This window comes from Dermacentor silvarum, unplaced genomic scaffold (genome assembly GCF_013339745.2).
Source record: "Dermacentor silvarum isolate Dsil-2018 unplaced genomic scaffold, BIME_Dsil_1.4 Seq993, whole genome shotgun sequence".
NCBI lineage: Eukaryota > Metazoa > Arthropoda > Arachnida > Ixodida > Ixodidae > Dermacentor > Dermacentor silvarum.
This window is the reverse complement of record NW_023607070.1, coordinates 19999-41083: the sequence shown is the minus strand read 5'-3', so window position 1 is coordinate 41083 and position 21085 is coordinate 19999. Positions and strand designations below refer to the sequence as shown.

General features: G+C 47.1%; 1 long non-coding RNA gene across 1 annotated transcript; it reads right to left on the bottom strand.

Annotated features, from left to right (window-relative positions):
* Nucleotides 1-2780: 2780 nt before the first annotated feature.
* LOC125942065 (uncharacterized) lies at nt 2781-19800 on the bottom strand. The gene is made up of 3 exons (XR_007464763.1): nt 19548-19800; nt 4943-5138; nt 2781-2800 (listed from the first exon to the last, which is right to left on the bottom strand). It is a non-coding gene; the product is annotated as an uncharacterized LOC125942065 (long non-coding RNA).
* Between the last annotated feature and the right edge of the window lie 1285 nt (nt 19801-21085).

Sequence of the window (21085 nt, the reverse complement as noted above, 5' to 3'; positions counted from 1 at the left end):
AGCACTTGCAAGCCACCACATGCCGTTTTCCATCCTTCTCCGCATTGCCAGCCTCTCTCCCGTCGCTCTTCCACCCTTCCGAACACTAACGGGCTGCTCTACCATAGCTCTACGCTGCGCCACCCTCCAAAACAAGAAAGGACCGCGCCAATTGCGCTCATAGCGCTGGGCTGGAGGAGCGCTGCAAATGTGCGATGCAATAGATCTAAAACGGCGTTAGTGTCCACCAAAACAAAGCGACGGAGTTTGCATCACCATACTTCTCAGTGAAAATCGTATGTGAATGACAGCAACGTCGGAACGCTTCGTGCCTATTTGTGCCTTTAAAGCAGCACCTTGCGCCTACTGCCATGCATTGCACCGCGTTGGTCACGTGCCTTCATGACTGAGCAGTCGCCATCCACAATCATGCTGATAGCGGACGCGATTTCGTCCATAGTGGTTGCAGCAAACAGAAATTTCGTTTTAACTCGGTACACATGTCGACCGCGTGCCTTCTTAACAGAGTAGTCACCATCCATGATCGCGTCCTTAGCGGACGAGGTTTCGTCTGCAGTTGCAACAAACGGTAGTTTCGTTATTACTCAGTGCCTAGTGCATAAGTCGGCCGCGCGCCTTCAGAACCGCAAGGTCGCCGTCCATGATTGCGTCCACAGCAGCCACGGTTACGGCAAACAATAGTTTCGTTTTTACGCAGTGCGAAGCTGTCGAGGATGAAGAGCACCGTCTACATCGCGATGGGCGGCTACCTGGCAACATGGGCGAAAAAATAATCGGTAGTGAAAAGCGTGTCTCAGATGAAGACGTGCGCCGACGCCGTGCTGTGAAAGAAGTCGTGAGGCCTTCACCGCTGCGAGTGCTAATCAGTCACAACATGAGAATTGCTCCTTCCGCACTACTTTTGCGATTGTGACAGAAACAGGATTTTGTTGATTCATTCAATAAATAAAAGCGTGTTGACGTGGAAAGTATAAGTTTATTGTTTTCTTGATACCCTCAATAATTAGACATTCGGTTACTTCGGACATTTTTTCGGGCCCGTGCAATCCGAATTACAGAGGTTTTACCATAGCAGTGCCATTATTGAACGCCAACAGCCGTGACTTGTTACACGCAACCAGAGAGCAAAGGAAGCAGAGTCAACGAGACAATGCAATCGGCAGCCTGATGGAGGAAGGTGGCGGGGAGGGGCAGTCTGCCGTTATAGTGATCTCACACCAGCTCTGCCATCCCCCTATTTTGATTTTTTTTCATGCATCCCGGTTATAACAATGGAATTTTCGGGGCACTTGAATATTGTTATAAGTGGGTTCGACTGTATACTGAATGTGTGCCTGTTCTGCAAAACATCGCCCAGTGCTAAAACTGTGGGGTGATCGGGTGGCAGCCTCGTCGACCGTTTGAGCAAGCCGGCTCGCCCAGTCTGCTCGTCGCACCTACGGCATCGAGAAAACAAGTTTAATTTATTAAAGCACGACATAATCGTACGGATGTTAATCATAGTAGTAAAAATAATCACTCTACTGACCAGCTGTGGCAGGATCGCAAGTACTGTCTGCTGAGGTGCAGCTAGCACAGCCTCCAAGTACTTGGAGCCTCCAAGAGCAACATCCAACTGGTTCGATCAGCAGCTGTCATTGTAGCCGCATTCACCAGCGGTCGATGCACCGTTCTGAACTGTTTGCCGCTTGTGGTGACGTGCCATTATTGACAATGTTTGCGAAATATAAAGGAGCATCGTGCAACAATGTTTGTTTTGTTCGTCTTGAGAATGAGCTTTCCGAGTGTGCAGGCATGCAAGGGTATCTGGCCAGAGCCTGCATGCCACTCTCTCACAGGACGTGTACCGAATAGTCATATGTGGCAAGTCGAAAGGGCATGCAAAATCTTCCAGCAGTAGTCTGAACACACCAACATGATGGGGCATCAGTACACGGGGCAGCAGTCTCCAGTGTAGCAAACAGCCATACAGTGAAACTTGGTTACTATGTACCCCGCATTAACGAAATTTTCAGATTAACAAGCTTTTCAGAAATCCCCTTGCTGACTACTTATGGTTCCAATGTAAAAATATTTCAGTACTACGAGCTTCTGAATACCCAACTTTTCAGAATAACGATCGTTATGCAGTTTCCGTGTCATGCTAACAATGCCTCAGCACAAACTAATACAGTAAAACCTCATTAATTCGGATTTCATGGGAGCGAAAAAAATGTCCCAATTAACCGAATGTCAAATTATCGAGGGTATCAAGAAAACAATAAACAGATGCTTACTAAGTGAACACACTTTTATTTACTGAATGAATAAGAAATCCTGTTTCTATTTTGCGCAAAAGCAATGTGGAAGTTGCAATTCTTATTTCGTGGCTTTCGTAGCGGCGACAACGCATCAGGTTTTGAGAGCGCATGCTTCGCCAAGACAAGGGTCATTTAGCAACAGAGGCCTCCTTTCACCCTTCATTCTGCGCATGACTCTTTCGCGCTTCTTTCTGCGGCCATATTACCTACGTGCCACCAGGAAATGTAACTTCCGTATTTGCGGGGATGCCTCACAGTCACACTTTGCCCTTTCCAGATGGTATCATCTACACGCACTTGAGCTTCGAAATAGTTCAGGCCTTGAGCGAGACAGTTGTGGTGTCCACGGCAGGGCATGTTAAAAACAAACAACAAGAAACATTGTGCTTTGGAGGCGACATGAAGCTTCTTTTTTTGTCGGTAGTTTTCTCGGCGTCTGGGTCTCTTTTGCGTGCACCACTCTTATTATATGGTGCATCAGTGGTGTGTGGCGACAGAACCTACGGAAAATAGCAACAGCACGGGCCAGCAACAACGTTTTCGTCGATAGCTCATATGGCGACAACTTATGAACTGATGGGTGCAATGGTTAATTTTGGGGCCTTCATTATAACAAACTTTCAGAATAACAAACCATTTGCTGCGGCCCCCTCAAGTTTGTTAATGGAGATTTCACTGTATCATTTGTGTCCCCAAATGGAACACTGACAATTGGTCAACTTTACTTGCAACAGCAGTCTGAATAATTCAAGTCCAAGGAAAAGCAACCAAATTTGCTATCTTCATTTTGTTGTTGTTTTCTCTGCACTTGCTTCACTTTGAGACCGCCAATGCGCACGTTTTCATTTTCAATGCTGCTAGCGGTGCTGTCAATTTCCGACCCGGTGCTCTGCAGGGACCAAACTGAAATTTGTTTGCACTTGGCAGCAATTCAGACTTGCACAAAACCGTAATGACGAGGAATACATTTGAGGGATACACTGTTGCGCTAACAGGAAACAAAGACATAGAAACAAAAGTAGTAAACGACACGGTTCAATGCGCCTTCAACTAATTGTACGTCACTTGTTCTGGAGCCCACCAGATCACGTGTCCAGTATGCTGCAACTGCCACGGTGCAGCGCTTGCTTCTTTTGGCATCGGGAAATCGTTTTAAAGCAGTGCAAAAATCAAACAAAATAAGGCTATCAATTATTTGTCACATTAAAGCATTTATGGTTTCACTCTGATTATGAGGCAGAGACGTCAAAGATGAAAACAAATAAAGGTCAAGAAGATATTTTGCTGTCAGTGGTCCTTTAACCACTTCGCTACCAAAAAAATATGTAGGCATGGGGAATGAGCAACTGTTTTTAAAACTTACATTTCATACTATTTCAGGAGCTCACAGAAAATAAATTGGCGACGTGGAAACATTTTGAAGCTGTAAAGCCGTATCCACTACAGTGGACACAGGTTGTGAAAATACCTCTGCGAGCTGCTCACAACCAAGATATGGCGCCCTGCTTCAGAATATGGCAAACCAATTCTGCGGAATCCCACAAGGTGGAGGAGTAAAGTTAATGAAATTGCCATCCTCCCTGAATGGACAAATTTTCCCCCAGTGCGAAGCTTCCTTTTTGAGAAGGTTTCTTTGGTGCAACAAGTTGGGTGGATGACGATTTTCCCCATTCGCCTCCTTTAGAAGCAGGATAAACCATGATACAGGCTGACAAACTGGCATGATCTGATGCCTCGCAACTTTTTGCCAAGGCATACTTGGCTTTAGAAAAAGTTTGTGGACAGTGGTAGCGAGCACGAAGATTTGCGAGAATGCTCACAGCCATTTCATTTTTTTTTCTTAACAGCCGCCACAGCCAAGATATAGCTTCCTCCTCTGAAACTTGGCACGCAATTTTAGTGCCTCGCCACTTTTCGGTCAGGAGTAGCTGGCGTTGCAAAATGTGTCCACAAATGTGCACACTTGTGGCGAAGATGTTAAAGTTGGTCACGGTGGTGATATTGACACGTGTACTTTTCGAGTGACCGCTTTTCACCATCTAACAAATGTTATTGTTCAGCACAGGACGCATGCATCACAAGTTTCTCGAATGTTATCGATGGTTCAAACCGCTGTCTGTTGTCACCGAGCCTTGCCCCTGTCACACTGGCAGATTTAGTGTCATTTTGAGCGAGTGAACTTGCGCGCACGCAGTGTCACTTTGGCAGTGTGCTCCTACACGAGAAAGAGAAGTGCACTTTGGAAATGGCGGTAATGCCGATGGCGGTAATGCCGAGGCAATACTTGCTAAGTAATAATTTATTACAAAGGGTGTTTCAGCGAACACTTTCAAAATTTATTTAAGGTTGCCTGTGGCAGATAGCCCAATTCTAGTAAATGAGCTGGTCTACTCGAAGAGGCTTACATTACTTGCACAAAATGTTGAAATGCATAATCATCTAATGAACAAAAATTCACTAATTAGGTTTTAACTAATTACCTGATGGCCCATATTGCAATTAACAAATTGTGGCCGTGGAGTTCGCAAGGTGGATCCACTTATGCACCCACTTGTGCATTCAAGTGACAGAAACTCTCGTAACAAACCACTTAAACGACAGGGGGCATTTTACGAATAAAAGTCACGCCTCATAGTACTCACAATGGTTCCCTGCATAAGCTTGGCAGCCGACTTGAACTCGGCTGTGCGGTCGCGACTTGTCATTGTCGAGACAAAGGAGGTGGCAGCACACGAGGACGCAGGGAGGGCAAAGCTGTCCTCGTGGTCTGTGCTTGAGACAGTGCGTCTACGGCGTGCTATCATTGGGTCGAGCTCGGAGCATCCTCGCATGCCAGCACTGCACAAGACAGGACACGAACACTGCACTTACTGCATGTTGCCACTCAAGCTGTAGAACATAAAAGAGTCCCAAGTGGGTGCAATACGAACATCGCTGGCATCACGGGTAAGCAAAACGTGATGAGCTGCAACAAGCAAAACGTGAGGGAATGTGAGGCAAGTCAGGTGCGAGAGGATCAAAAGACTGCTTGACTTAACACTGGCAAAGTATTCTTGCAAGACACAATTTCCATATATCTACCAGACAGATTTTGGTAATTAGCACAGCAAATAAAAGGGTTCACTTTTCACACCCAAGCCACAACACCAGTATGTTAGTGCTACATCACAAAGTTTCATTTAGAGCGCAGCTCTTAATGGCCAGTTCCTGCGGCGAACGGCGAAAACCAATGAGAGCGGCCCCTTCAGTGACGTGCGAGCGGGAAACTGGTTTCATGCGGATCCGCCCGACCACTAGTTTCGTACTATCGTCTGCTCGCGTCAGCTCTGGCTCGCGCTTGTTTGGTTTGCTAGGTTTGGTCTCGTTCGCGCCTGTTCCATTGTCATGGTTTGCGCTTGTTTTGTAATCTGATTGTATGCGTGATGCGAACTGTGTAGTACTTTCTGAAAGCCAAGTGGCACCAGCGATTACACTAGAACCTTCGACAAGTCATGTACAAAAGCTGACACGCTTGGCCAGCAGATGAGATTTTCGACGATTGCCGACTCAGCTACATGTCTCAAATTTTTTGCCTCAATATATCGCAAAATGAAAACGCGTATAGAGCTGCGCTCAAATTTCGCATTAGGGAGCATCATAATTGTCAGTGAATTTTTTTAATGAATTAAATTGTCAAACCCACCTGTCAAACCCACGATGTGATAACGAGGCATACTGTAGTGAAGGGACTCAAGATTAATTTTGACCATGTGGGCTCCTTCCACCTAAATATAAGCAGATGCGTTTTGCCCCCATCCAGCCGCCTCGGCCTGGATCGAATCTGTAACCTCGAGCTCGACAGCATGATGCCATAGCAACTTGGTTACAGGTTATCAACTTTCTTGTGACAAACTTGTTACAGTATGTTTGTCTTCTTTAAAATGCTATGTAATCCTTGTTTATCAGTAAACTATCAATTACCTTCAAGTGAGACTGAAAATTTGTGACATCGTACCGGCCAAGTGTGGGAACCAACTTATTTTTCTTTCATAGCAAACAGTCTTGAGCAGCTTTCCATTTTATGGGATCCCGGCAGTTAGTCTTGTTCTTGGCTACTTGTGTGATGCATGTAAGAGAAGCAAGGAATGTCATCTCTAAGGCTCTTCCACAAACACGAACTTGAATTTAATTTTACCACTATTTCACTGGTGTACGTCGGTGTAATACTTTGCAGAGGTGCCACTGCATCATCTGCACAGAGCACTTGACCATTTCCAATGTTACCCAGGGATGGGACTGCCCAAAGTCATTTCGGAGCAATTTTTGGAGCAAGTAAAACTGCGACTTGGAGCAGTTTGGAGCAGACAAAATTGCAGTTTGGAGCAGACAAAACTGCATCTTGGAGCAGCGTGGAGCAGACTAAATTTCATTTTGGAGTAATTTGCAGCAGATAAAATTTCATTTTGAAGCATTTTGGAAAGCAACCGAATCTGAATTTTGGTGGAATAATGGAATATGGCAGCGCACTTGGAAACTACAACGAAACACAGAATAAACTAACAAGAAGCACATAGTAGAATCGCGCTTTGTAGTTATCGCGTACAAGAATATGGAAGAGTGGGTCGAGCGGTGGCCCGGCGCATGCTTTTCTGCAAAGCCGAAAGCATCGGTGGTACTACGATTGAACTTCATATTGCCGTGCCGACGCTCATGGTGATAGCGGAAAATGTTCTCAAATTATGCGGTCCAATCGTAAAATAATTTCTGGGTCACCATATGTCACCACATACCCAGATAGCAGCAGTAAACTTTGGGCCCTGGTATAACGTAAAACTATTACCAACTGCTTTTATTGCGATAGCAATTATATGGACACTCCTGGCGCATTTTTGCCGTCGCCGTGATGTTCCGTATAAAGCACAAGGGCGATAACACCGTGGCCGCGCGCCATATGTGCGAGTGAAAGCACGCGAGGGGAGCCGACGATCGCGGCTCAATCTGGCGCGCGCGAGGGAGGAAAGCGTGCCGTCGCACGAAAGGTGGTGGGGGGCAATGTGCTCCGGCAGCAACTGTGCATTTCGCGACCAGGCGCAAGGAGAACTGACGATTGCGACTCAATCTCACACGCAAGGAAAGCGCAGGAGGGATGGGGGGCGCCACCTACTCCGGCAATAACTGCGTACTTTGCGCGACCGCGCGTGCCGTAACTTGAAAGCGATCTGCAGATGCCTTTGCGCGTGCTGTGTTCTCGCCGCTCAGTTTCCGTTGAAGCGATAGACAGCACGAAGGTCACTTCGCTCGCTGCTGCTCCCGCAGCGCTTGCTCCCGCCAGCAGCAACAAGCATCCGCGGACACAGAAGAGTGTGATGTGTTCCTGTTTGCTTGTGCGCGCTGACACCATGCTTGCTACACAAATTCAGTTAGTAAGCCAATGTTTCCAAGATTAGAGGGCCGATAAAACCACTATATTTTGTGGGGATACGCGACTCCCACGCATCTCCTGTAATCCGGCTTCACCGCGTAGCTAAGTGCCGACGGCAGTCGTGGTGGTTGCGGCGCGCATTGCGAGAGATGGTGCGAGTGTCGCAATGCTGGCGCCACCGGGCGGCGGGGTGACTTGGGAGAAAGGGGTCAACGGCGCTCTCTCTTTGGGTTGGGATCGGCGGCCAACACGCACGAACGCTTCGCGCGAGGCTAAGAGCAGGACACCGGTATGGACCAACACGGATCGTTCGAGCGCGCCACCGTTCGCGTGACTGTACACGTGAGCGACTAGGCGATGGTGTCATGGCATGGGGCGAACGTATTCGCTCGCTATCGGGTCGCGGTGAGTCGGACATCCTTGACTTGTCGCGCGCCCATGTGAATGTTCTATTGGTTGTAATTCGGCTAGTGTGTGTTAGTGTATGTAAGGTGCAATAAATGCCCCTTTACTTGTTTGCACTACTGCGTTGTCGTTCCTTTGTCCCAAAAGCACATGTGAGACCCCACATCTGGCTACCCAACGTGGAGCTCTTGGGGCATCGGACGATAATATTAACTGTTTTGCTCGGTTCGAGATGTTTCAACCGAAGCGTAGTCCTAGCGTGGATTTTGATTGCTAGTGTCGGCGGCGTGTTTTATTGAGCGAGGCGACGGTTGCTGTAGCTTGTTTGAACATTTCAACATGCTAAGCCTTTTCGCGAGTGTTTTGTTGAAGTACACTCGTCGGTACGAGAGCCACGTGGTCTGCATCCTGGGAGAGCGAGGCCTAGCGCCCGCGGAGCATTGGCAAGCCTGAAGCGAGTGAGTACGGAAGCCTCGTGGGTGGTCCGAATTTCTTATGTAAATAGCTTCTTCTATCTCTTTGACTTCGGAAGTCGCGGCTCAGGGAGCCGGGTGGCCGCGGGCCACGGGTGCCGCTACAGGCTGACTGGTATTTCGGCATGGCACGAGGCGCTCCGACACCGTCTGGGACGGTGGGCACCGTCAACTCGGATGCTGTGTGCACCGAGCGGGGTAGGACCACCCCACAGAGCTAACGTACCCTCGCGACTGCCTGTGGTGCCATTTTGGGGGATGTTTTCTTTTTTTTTTTCTGTATGCCGGTTGTTGTCAAGGTAGCGACGCATTAGGCCTAAGGCTTTACAAAGCCGCCTGTCGCACGTTGAGGGACACAACTTGGTGGACCATGATGTTGAGGTGTCGCACTTTGCTTCCCTCATTCTAGTTAGCCTCGCACGAATTGAAATTCCTCGCTCGACTCATGAAAGCAAGCTTTGTTCACGTGAACTTAGCATCTGGAATGCCGTCCGAAATTTTGCTAGCCGAATTGAACATCGTACCACGTGGGCGATGTGTGTGCCGAATTCCTCTCCCTTGCACTACTTTAGTGTTTGTCGAGTGCGTTGAGTGTACGCAGCGTGAGCGGAGTCACCCCTGGTTTGGTGTCACCTGCACATCATCTGAGCTGCTGCCCCGGCCTACGAACGAGCCACCCCTGGCAATGGAGATGCCTGTGGCCAGTTCGGCGCAGCGACTTCGGCGGCCGCCGATGTTCGGCTTGCAACGCTCGGCGGCTGGGAAAAGAGCCGGCAGTCACGAACGGCTACTGCGGCTCTCGTCAGCAGGGCGCGTCGGCACGAGCGACGCTTGCTCGTGCCAACTTCTGCGTCGCCATTTCCGGTGTCCTGTGCTGGAGTCATGCCATCGAATCTGCATAGCTGGTGCTGTGACCAACGGACGCCAGCGGTGTACCCCAGAGACCATGTCGGCGCGCATGTTGTGGATAACGCATGGACATTTCCTCGGCGCGGCCGCTGTCGCCTGTACTAACTTTTGTTCGCGACGCGCGCGTTTATAGACCGTGAGACATGTTTCGCCGGAGTATGTATAGTGATTTAAGGTTGGGGGGATGTGGGGATGCGCGACTCTCAGGCGTCTCCTGTAATCCTGCTCGGCGGCTGGGAAAAGAGCCGGCAGTCACGAACGGCTACTGCGGCTCTCGTCAGCAGGGCGCGTCGGCACGAGCGACGCTTGCTCGTGCCAACTTCTGCGTCGCCATTTCCGGTGTCCTGTGCTGGAGTCATGCCATCGAATCTGCATAGCTGGTGCTGTGACCAACGGACGCCAGCGGTGTACCCCAGAGACCATGTCGGCGCGCATGTTGTGGATAACGCATGGACATTTCCTCGGCGCGGCCGCTGTCGCCTGTACTAACTTTTGTTCGCGACGCGCGCGTTTATAGACCGTGAGACATGTTTCGCCGGAGTATGTATAGTGATTTAAGGTTGGGGGGATGTGGGGATGCGCGACTCTCAGGCGTCTCCTGTAATCCGGCTTCACTGCGTAGCTAAGTGCCGATGGCGGTCGTGGTGGTTGCGGCGCAGTGCAAGAGATGGCGCGAGTGTCGCAATGCTGGCGCCACCGGGCGGCGGGGTGACTTGGGAGAAAGGGGTCAACGGCGCTCTCTCTTTGGGTTGGGATCCGCGGCCAACACGCACGAACGCTTCGCGCGAGGCTAAGAGCAGGACACCGGTATGGACGAACACGGGTCGTTCGAGCGCGCCACTGTTCGCGTGACTGTACACGTGAGCGACTAGGCGATGGTGTCATGGCATGGGGCGAACGTATCGGGTCGCGGTGAGTCAGACATCCTTGATTTGTCGCGCGCCCATGTGAATGTTCTATTGGTTGTAATTCGGCTAGTGTGTGTTAGTGTATGTAAGGTGCAATAAATGCCCCTTTACTTGTTTGCACTACTGTGTTGTCGTTCCTTTGTCCCAAAAGCACATGTGAGACCCCACAATTTCATATAGCTGTCTACTAATTTGCTAACGTAATCGATGCTTTGCCTTTGGGCAAAACTGCAACTTTTTTATTCCAAATTTGCCATTAGTCCCTGTTAGATGAAAATGGCTAAGGCCTCGCCCATATGGTCGTAAAGACAAACTAGAATAGTTTTAGGTTATACCGGCCCTGGGGACAGAGACACCCACCCGCTGCAGCGTGTGCCTCCCTAACATCTAGTTCGTTCGCAGCGCCCTCAGCCTACTTTTCGTTGATTTGCGCCTCAGCCGGGAGCGCCGCGCCGCTCGGCCTACTCGACCATATTCTAGTACACTTCAACAGTGTACTTTGTAAATCTGAAACCACGCAACAATCTCATCTCTCTCTCTCTCTCTCTCTCTCTCTATATATATATATATATATATATATATATATATATATTGTGAATTACTATTACAATAAGTAAGAGACCCTGGACATGCTTCTGTCAGTTATTTTTATATATAACAGGCATATGCTTGTTTATCAATCATACATGGTGAACAATGGGGGCCCGAAAAATTATTTGATTTAACATTTATTTTTTGCAACTACATAAAATCTCAAGATGACGCGGGGGCAAAAGGCAGTGCCTCACAGAGGTCCCGGATCCTGCCCAGTGGCAGCAGTACAGCGCACATAAAAAAATGCACATTTGCTACAAACAATTTTAATAACTAAACAAAGAATTGCACTTTGTGTTAAAAGGCTACAGCATAAATGTATGACTAGTTCAGGTAATAGTATTGTCAAGGTCATACTCAATGAAGTGCAATCAACATAAATTACTTGCAATATCCACAAGAAAAAAAGGCAACAATGGTGGGAGACCTTGGAGAATTACAACCCGACTTCCAGCGAAGCTCTGTCTTGTTTTTGAATAGTTGCAATAAAGAAATCAGTTTCGTGTAATTATATTGCATACATTAAAATGCTGCCTGTATACGTCTGTTCCGTTTGAAACCTTGCCCGCATGTAATGCTTTGGAGCACTTCTTGTGGTGAATTTTTTAAAAAGCCAGTAATACATCAACACGCATGTTACTTCGCCATAGCATTTACCATGGTGTCCTCCCCCCCACGACTATTTTCGCTAGATTTGATGTCGGTTGAGTTCACAGTGTTCTCAGGCCAATGAGCTAAATATTCCCAGATCGCTTTTTGCATGCTCAATTTACTGAAAATGTCATAATTATAGTCCCCTGTCTTTGAAGTTTACGTAAATATTGCCCATAACGCGTCCTTTATTTTCGCCAAATAGAAACAAAATGGCTTGTTTAGTTCACCAAGATCATCGCCGAAACCAAGCCGAAACGCGTCATGACGCCTGAAGATAGCGAAAGAAAAACGACAGCTCAGTAATTGTTTGCAATTGGGCCAGGAAGGCAAAAATTTTGCCGCACATTGCAGTTACCATGTCCCCCACCCCTTTCCACAAAATATAAACATGTTGTAGCCTACAGCTATGTCGGGACACTGGGAGACATAGCCGATAGCTGCCATATCACACACACTAACACTTGAATAAGAATATTTTGACAAAGACTTTCTTTGCAATCCAACTGCATTTAACTTTGAGCAGAGAGTACCCCCAATTTTCACTAAATTTGATCTTGGTGGCTTTTATATTTCTGCTAGGGCTCAATTCTTATCCGCTCGTAACACTATTTATCCCGAATTGCCCATCTACTTTGAACTTCATCTACAGACCACTTGTTAACCTGTCCTTGCAGTCACCAAACATAACGAAGCCGCCTTCTTTAGTTCATTGAGGACACCAGGCAAACCTAATGTATCCCGCACAAAAAAGTAAAAAGATAAGGGCTCAATAATTATTCGTAACGCTTCTAAATAAGCCAGACGCCTTAAAACTACGCGACGCATTATACTTAAAAGTATAAAATATCTGAAACGCAGAATTGTCTTGGGACATTGGGAAACCTAGCTAATCGCAGCAACGCGATACTTTCAAACATTTACTTACAATTCCTTTTAAAGCTGTATTTAATAAGCACACATTTACCATCGCGCTTAAACTTTGCGTATGTTCGCAAAATTTGACCTTAGTTGTAGTTGTAATTATGCCAGCGCAGCCGCTCGCTAAACAGACAAATAACGCTATGGAGCACGTGTATACGTATTCTCTTGGAAAATACGCATTTCACCGACCCATTTGAATCATTGCCTACAGAATACCCATACCATGCCCCTCATTTTCCCCAGATATGAACAAGATGCCTTGTTTAGCTCACATGGGACACTGGAGAAACAAACTAAAGATCTCATATGATGCGGGAAAACACGTGGAAAAACGACAGGTTAGTATATTATCAGACTTGCATTTAAAGCAAAAAAGTGAAAGTTTTGCAACGCATCATGCTTCTCTATTTTCACGGAATTTTAACCGTATCTCGCGCTGTTGTGTTAGCTGTCTGAGAGACATTCCCATTAGCGGCAGTACGGCACCCTGGAACGCTTCAATGAGTAACTTCTACAAAGGCAGTAATGAACCTACACACATTAAACATTTATCATGCGTCACTCAGAACATTACTTCGTACTTGAAATAAATAAAAACACCTTGCCCCGCATAGTTTACCTAGGGTACCGGGAGAAAACAACTAAATGCTGTGCATAACGCTTGAAAATTAGGAGAAAGTGACTGTTCGGTAATTGTTTTCAGAGCACATAAGAAACCTACACAGTGCAAACTTTCGGTCACATCACCAAACAGTGGCCCTCATTTTTTCAAAATATGAAACATCTGCTGTTCTTGCTCCTGCCGGGAAATAAGTAATAGTGTAGCCTTATTTAGAAACGGCCTGAAAATGAAATCGACGAAGTCGGAAGTGCCCCCCCCCCCCACATGCCTTCATAAAAAATTCAAGTCATTGGTATTGAAATGGCTCTGCACGCTCGACCAAGGTCACAAAAATATCTACGATAAGTCGTGATTACACAATGGAATTTCACAGTTATACCTGTAAGAGGTTTCATTAGATTTTTGATGGTGATAAGATACTCAGACTGCAAAGATATGTAGACTATCTCTGGACAGAAATTAAGTAGTTCCAGCATTGGATAATCCAACAATTTCATGCTGTAAGCACACCAGTTGTTGGGTGCGGCTGATTGGAATATTTTATCCGTACCGCCCCCTTGCCCGCAGGAAAATATAGCAAGCTGATTGAGCTTTCAAATGCGGATATAGTGATCCCAAGAAACTGGGCACGAGCGCAAGCTGACATTTGTTAGGGCGGACCTGCCCAGCGCCAAGCCACGGCCGCTAGATAAAAAAAAGGTAGTGGCCGTGGGCAAGCCATCTCCGCAACGCGAGTGTTTATGACAAATCCCGCGCGTCGTCCGCTACAGCGCGTTCCCAAAAAGGCACAAAAGACAATGCTCGCTGCCCGAGCAGGGGATACGTAGGAAAGAAAAGCATTACTTCCATGCCACTCTATTAAGCAAGAAAATTTAGCTTCAGCTGTAGTTTTGTTGGACATTCCAGCGTGCAGTCGAAAGTGCCCACCTACAAAGTGGGGGGGGGGCCCCCGGTAGATGCGCCTATGCACTCTAAATACAGCCGCCCTGGCCGTTCTAACAGCAGTGACAACATCCGGAAGTGGCCGCGCGTGTGCCAGCCACATTAGGAAGCGCCGAAAAGTCCAGTTTTATGTGCCATAAAACTTAGAGAAACTGTGCAGGAAGCACCGTTGACGGTGTGCGGAATGAATTCTTTTTCGGAGAACGAATCCGCTCGCTGTTCACGGCCACTGGCGGAGCACAAATGCCGAAGCCGTTCTGGCGCAGCCTGGTGCAATTTCAGTCAATTTTGCGTGTTTGCCACAGTTTGGCGCAAGAATTAGCGTTTGTATCAAAAGGAGTTCCACCCCTGAATGTCCAAACCTTGCGATAGCTGATGGAGCCAGCCTGAAAAACACGCATCATTCTGCAGCTGAAGGGCAATACAAAACAGTGAACAAAGATGCATATACACAAGTATAATCAAATCCTGCTCTATGGGAAATCCTGAGACGCCGGTGCTGTGCCAATCGCAGGACCACTGTGGCACCATGCTAGCACATAACAGGACTGGGTGAGCCACACGCGCTTATAGCATTTCTTTGCATCACCCCTCTCTACCAGTGCACAAGCGTATTTTGCTGTGGGCAGCCACGACGGGAGCCCATCTCTCACTGTTTTTCATGCTGCAGGTAACATCAGATGCTTCATGCTGCAGGTAACATCAGATGCTCTCTCAATATTTCATTTCCTCAAAGAAAAACCACTATTATGTGCAGGTACTGTAAATAAACTAACGTACTCAGTGACAACCTGAGAATTCCGTGCGAGCTCTTCCCAGAAAGCTGCCTTCGAGACATAATTGCCAGAGAGCAGTGCATTACAAGTTCATCCCTGCTGTGATGGCACGCGGTAGTGCGACAAATTTGCTCCGACTGTGGTGCATTTGCCACAGCATGCTTACGTTGACATTACGATAGTTTTATACACAAAGCAGTAGATTGTGCAGTCATGCATTGCAGTCACAGGTTTCAACAGATTTTTTAGTTTCTTTTGCTCAATGTTGTTGCACATACCTTCACATCTTGCATGCCATGAGTTCTGGGTGGACAATTACATTCAGTACAGCTTCATATTGTCAGCAGTAATGCAATTCTCAAAGGCAACACAACAAACGTGCACCAAGGCAATCGGAGAGTCTAGCCGCAAGCTTTTTTTTTCCAAGCAACGACACATTACTCAACAGATACAAACAACCTCTGCTAGCACATAAACATAAAACATAGAACACTGCACAAAATTGTTTTTATATTCGATTACATTCGATATGGGTGCTTAAAGGCACGGCGATGTTATAACTGATGTATTGTGAAACAAAAGCCTGAGCACCCTTCTAGTGGGAAAAGTCCCTGTCAACTGAGACACTGCTGCCAACAAGCAATGGGAATGCGCATGGAACGCAGACTATGCAGAACTGCCACACAAAATGATCCCCCCATCGCAATATGGGAGAAGCCTGTGCCCGTAATGAGGGTTCACTACTGTGGGAATGTCGTGCACTGGCTGGGCTTACCACTACCACGAGTAAACTGCAGAGCACTCCCTGGACGGCACTTTACAATGGGACCACAATACAATTAGGTCGACCTAACCACCCACTGTGGTTCCTCTGGCAGCATACTATGGTTATGCATTGAAAGAGAAAACGCATAAGTTGGCATTCTGACACTAAGCAGCTTCTTTTTTTCTTCTTTTCTAGTTACAATATAAATTTTAGCATTTCACAAACAAAATATAATTCAGGCCTGCCAAAGCCAAACTAGGGATCAATTCCCTTTTCTCACCATAAAACATGAATAAGAAGTTCTTATATTTCCAGCCACTTGAATCTAGGTTTATTGTGTGAAGGCCATCGACTAACAAGGGCCGCAGCGAAGAGCACAATAGCTGAAAGAATACTGTGCACTGCGTAGGCGATGCTGTTTGCGACTGGAATCTCTTCTTCTTCCCTACAAGCCACATACTTCTCTTCAAGAAGCTCATTACAGCTACTTGTAGCAAAGGTATCATATTCTTTAACACCTCCCTCCATGCATGTAATATTTGGTGCGAGAAACCCTGTCCGATATGCAGGTACCGAAGTCGATATTTTAGAGCCTCTTCTTTCCTTTGACTGCACTTCCAAGGAGTGCAGCACAGACCAACACACGCTGCCTGCACAACGCTCTTCAACCCATTCACTGCGACACGGCAGTTATTCTCCCCATGTCCAGTGCATGTGACAACAGAGGTTTCAAAGGACTGCATGCACCGTCCCCTTTCGCACAGAGTAGAGCGGTGGGCGTGGCCCCACCCGAGGGCCTCTCGTGCCTCGCTTTCAAGCACTCTGGTTGGCTACGGCACTGTTGCTGCAGCTTGGGCGAGGAATGCGCTGCTATGTGACCCCTTACTGATTCGCAAGTGAAGCAAACGAGGGGCATGCTGGCACATGTTTATTCTAAAATGCATTTATTTTTTTCACACACACATACAGACTACGTTCATATTGGCATATACAATATATTTGCAAGAGTTTGTCATGTGCCAGAAATGCACTATAGTTGCCAATTTGCAGGTGTGCTTTTGTGAGCTGGTTGAACGAGTCTCCTGCTGGTGTCATCTGTGCATTTCACCACCATGATAGTGGGTGAAGCAAGACGTAGCACGATCTGCCCACAGAAACCTGCAGCATCTACTAGACTGCACTAGACTTGGTGCACATTAGAGAACCCCAGGTTAGGTTGCAAAAGTTATTCTCGAGCCCCCCCACCTACGGCATGCCTCATAATTTTATCGGGTTTTTGGCATCGATGCCTCAGAAATTATTACTTAATTTAGCAATTTATATATTTATTTATTAAGTACGCCAGTCCAAAGGCAAACACTTAAGTTGAAGTGCGACTGAAATGTGCAAACACACAAAGAAGCTGAGACGCATCAAGCTTTAAGAAAGGTTTTCTCATGGATTAAAGAAAATCCGTGCGTTCTGCTGTGCGAGTTTGCCTGCCATTACCTGGTGCGTGCCGCAGTCTCAAGGCTGGATGGAGCAAAAATTGTGCCCCAAATAGGAAAGGCTAAATTATGCAATTATTTATTCATTTATTAGCATATGCAGTTGCCACCAAAGCAGGCATTACCATAACTAAAAGCAGTAATGATTGAAATATTAACTACATCGAACACAAAAATACTGGTCGCTTTTAAGCAGGTCTGCTTAGGGCATGTTTATTTTTTATCTAGTTATTTATGAATACCTTATGTGACTTCAAGAAGGCATTGGACAAGGGGGGAGTAAAGTTGCATTAACGTAAAACAAGCATTGTTCAACAAGGCAAAGAAGAAAGAAAGCTCACCTAACAAAAGCATTATTTGCAGAATGCAAAAGTACGCAACATGAAAACAAAAACAGGAAAAAGTAAGCACGGTACAATACATATAGCATCAAGATCACTGCACAACAGAGTAGGCGTACAAATGTGAAAATTACCATACCAATTGCTCGATCATCGCAACACAAAAAGGAACGAAAACTATGCCAGCAGCAATTAAACTCTGCCACCTATGATAAGCTACCAGTTGAGACAATGAATGGTGTGTGAACCAACACTTGGTTCATTTTGAAAAATCTGTGGATGAAAAGGTACAGGAACATATAACGCAACAAAAGGGCACGCAGTTCAGACGGCAAAATGTTCGAGGCAAAGCATGAGACACAGATGAAACATTGCCTGCTCCCACCACATGTGAAGAGAGAGGCAACGTTCAGACCTATGCCAGATGATTCCCTTTGAAACGGAATGCGGTGACTAATAGTAGCCAAGCCTGCTTGAGTTATATGCTATACATGCTTTTCATACCTAAACCGCTCAATCTTTTCTATCTTCCTTACAGATTATTACCACTACCTATGCATGTAATGGACCCAGTCGTATCAATCTCTGCTTTGTTCTTTCTCCACCAATACTCTAAATGTATCTCGCTTATCTCGACTAATGACCGATTGACACTTCCGACCACATTAAATCCAAGAGCTTCTGGAAGGTGTACGTTCTCACTGGGTGAATCCCTTCGCATTCCATTAGGATGCGCCGAGTGGTCTCCTGATTTTGGACTGCAGCATACACATGCCTCCTCTTGTTGCGAATATTTGTTCTGGTATGTCCTCGGGCAAGCAGCTCGAGCCTCAAATAGCAAGGCTGAACATGTTCCCATTCTTGCGAATCTCCATTCGTCGCATCCTTGGGCTAACTGCGCCACCTCGGGGCCAGCCAAGTGCGCCGCATGGGACCACAGCTGCCTGGTGACAGCACTCGGACAGAGATGCATAATGGAGTAAAAGAAAGTGAATATAATTGACATACACAACATTCACACACACACCACCAGCAGTTCCAGGTCAGCCATGTATGTTACAGCGCAGTCCACTGTTAAAGGGAACACTATAATGTGCAGCTCTTGCTTTCCTCTAGCTGCAAGTAGAAAGGGCCCGATGCCACCAAACACAAGTCATCTGCTGCAAAGGCGGCTGATTGCACTACACGCACAAATGACACGATGCACGACTGCTGGACACTCACAATTCGAGGTTCGAATTCAATTATCAGGAATGTTCTTTTTAAGGAGCTAACACGGAAGTTAGAGTGGCGAGGAAGATGGGCAAATAGGGGCAGTAGACTCTAGGGGCTAGCCACTGCCAGTCTCACCATGAAACGCCACCTTCCCAATCCAGATCTCCACACAGACACTGATCCGTGCTCCCATTAGGTCTGCAGAAATACCTTCACCTCAACCCACCCAGCCATGTTAAGCAAAACTAATTTACAAGAAGCATATAAAGTAGTTCTAAATTTTAATTCAAGCAACTGCAAACTGATAAAATAAGGTTCCACAGTAGGTAGTCCTGCTTTTATCCTGAAAAAAAAAAAAAGAAATGCCGACACTAACGAGTAATGGCTGACCATGGCAACATCGCATGTAGGATTGCTGTCATATTACCAGCAGCCTGCAGGTTTTTTTATTATTATTATTATTATTTTTCTGATCACAATTATGTCAACAGTATTGTCGAATCACCCATTCCCGCTCAGTAGCTATCGTGTCACCACTTCTGTTCTTATTCCAACTCAAAAATTTCAGTGAGCACAGAGGATATGGATAAGGAAACTTATTGTGGAAAGTTATTTTCGCATAGCCACCTTCGGAGCAGACGCGCCACTAAATTTCAGGTCTGGCAAGAGGCAGTGGCTCGAGAAAATCTTGATACCCAAATATTCTATACAGGTTTTGACGCGGGACCATCATATTCTCTGAAGGGTTTGCTAGGTGCGATCAACGCCTGCCTGCCGCGTTGACGTCAACGCGGCAGGCAGGCGTCAGGGGGACAGCGTGAAAGGGCGCTTACCTGTGCAACGTGTACTTGGCGCCGACATAAGCGCAGTCCTCGAAGCACCTCGGAGCCGACGCGGGTTGCCGCCGCAGAGCGGGTCAGCGGACAACACAAACTTTGAGAAAAGGAAAGGACGTCACAGGTGGGACGTCGCGGAAGCCCTTCGTGTTTCGCAATGCCTGCCCAGTCACTCCAAAACGGAAAAGGGGGGGGGGGGGTCTTTTAAAGATCGCTACAGGACCACAGGCGCCACTTTCCTAGATCACAACTTATGTGGCATGGTTAGGGCAACGCCTCCTATAAAGAAGCGTTGGTTAGGGTCACGTCAACAATAACCGCCCCCACACACGCAAAATCTCTCTACAGCAGCGCTCAGCAAGAGTTGTCTATACTCTGCCAACAACGCATTTTTTTTTTTTTGGAATGTAGCGCCATCGCACGCGTTGCGGATCGACTGGACGCATTCTAACGGCTGCGCGGGCAAAAAGCACGCGCAGACGGGAGAGAAAAAATAAAATTGAGGGAAAAAAATGTTAGGTGCATGTTGTAGGTGTTACGGTAGTGTGCGTGACGTCTTCGTGTTTAGATCTTTAGGTACTTTAGGCAGAGTCAGTACTACTAGTAGACAGATTTTTTGCAAGCAAACGTAAACGCAGTACGTACGCAAAAAATAGCGTTGTCATCACTGCTCATGCTCTGAACGTTATTCGGTTTCTGCGGTTTACGTGCGCTATCAGTGCCTCCTAGATGCCCGCCGCGTCGGCCGCTTTCGGCCGTGACTGCTGCGACCGGGTCGCAGCAGATAAAAGGTGCCCAAAACGTCTGCTGCGACCTATGACGTCACGTTCGCTATAACCCATGATGTCACATCCGTTTATTTTCATGGCGGTTGTTTTTTGGGGCCGGTCGCGTTGTGAAGCGGTCCGCATTTTGTGCTTCTTACAGAGTAATGGTACCTTCGACTGACGGCACTCGTGCCGTTTCCGGTGCACTAGCGCGGTTTCGCGCGTTCGTCTGGGCGCCACTCGTGTGGTGGCGCACGTTCGGCTGGGGCGTAGTAGGATAGGGCGCCAAGCTACGGCTTTTTTGGGGGGACCCAGAGCCCTAAGACCACCAGTGTAGACGAAGACGGACCCAGAGAGGCTCCAAGATTCAAGAAACGTAGAATCGGTAGAAGAAATAGACGTAAGCACCAGGGGCAAGGTCATTCTGACATAGGTTACATTAACATGCAAGGTGGCAGGAATAGGCTGAAGTGGGAGGAGATAGACGAGCAACTAAGGCAAGAAAAGCTGATGGTATACGGGTTTGTGGAGACACATCTTAGGGACATGGAGCAACCTCCCTGTAATCCTGACTATGCATGGGAATAATGCAATAGAACAGAGGGCAGCAGAAAAGGTGGTGGAATTGGTGCATTCATTCATAAAAGTATGAACTGGCAAAGGGTCAAACAGGAATGCAAGGAGCATTTATGGCTAAAAGGGAAAGTTGCAGGAGAGCAGACACTCCTTGGCTTTGTATACCTGTGGACAGGAGCAAATGCCAAAGAG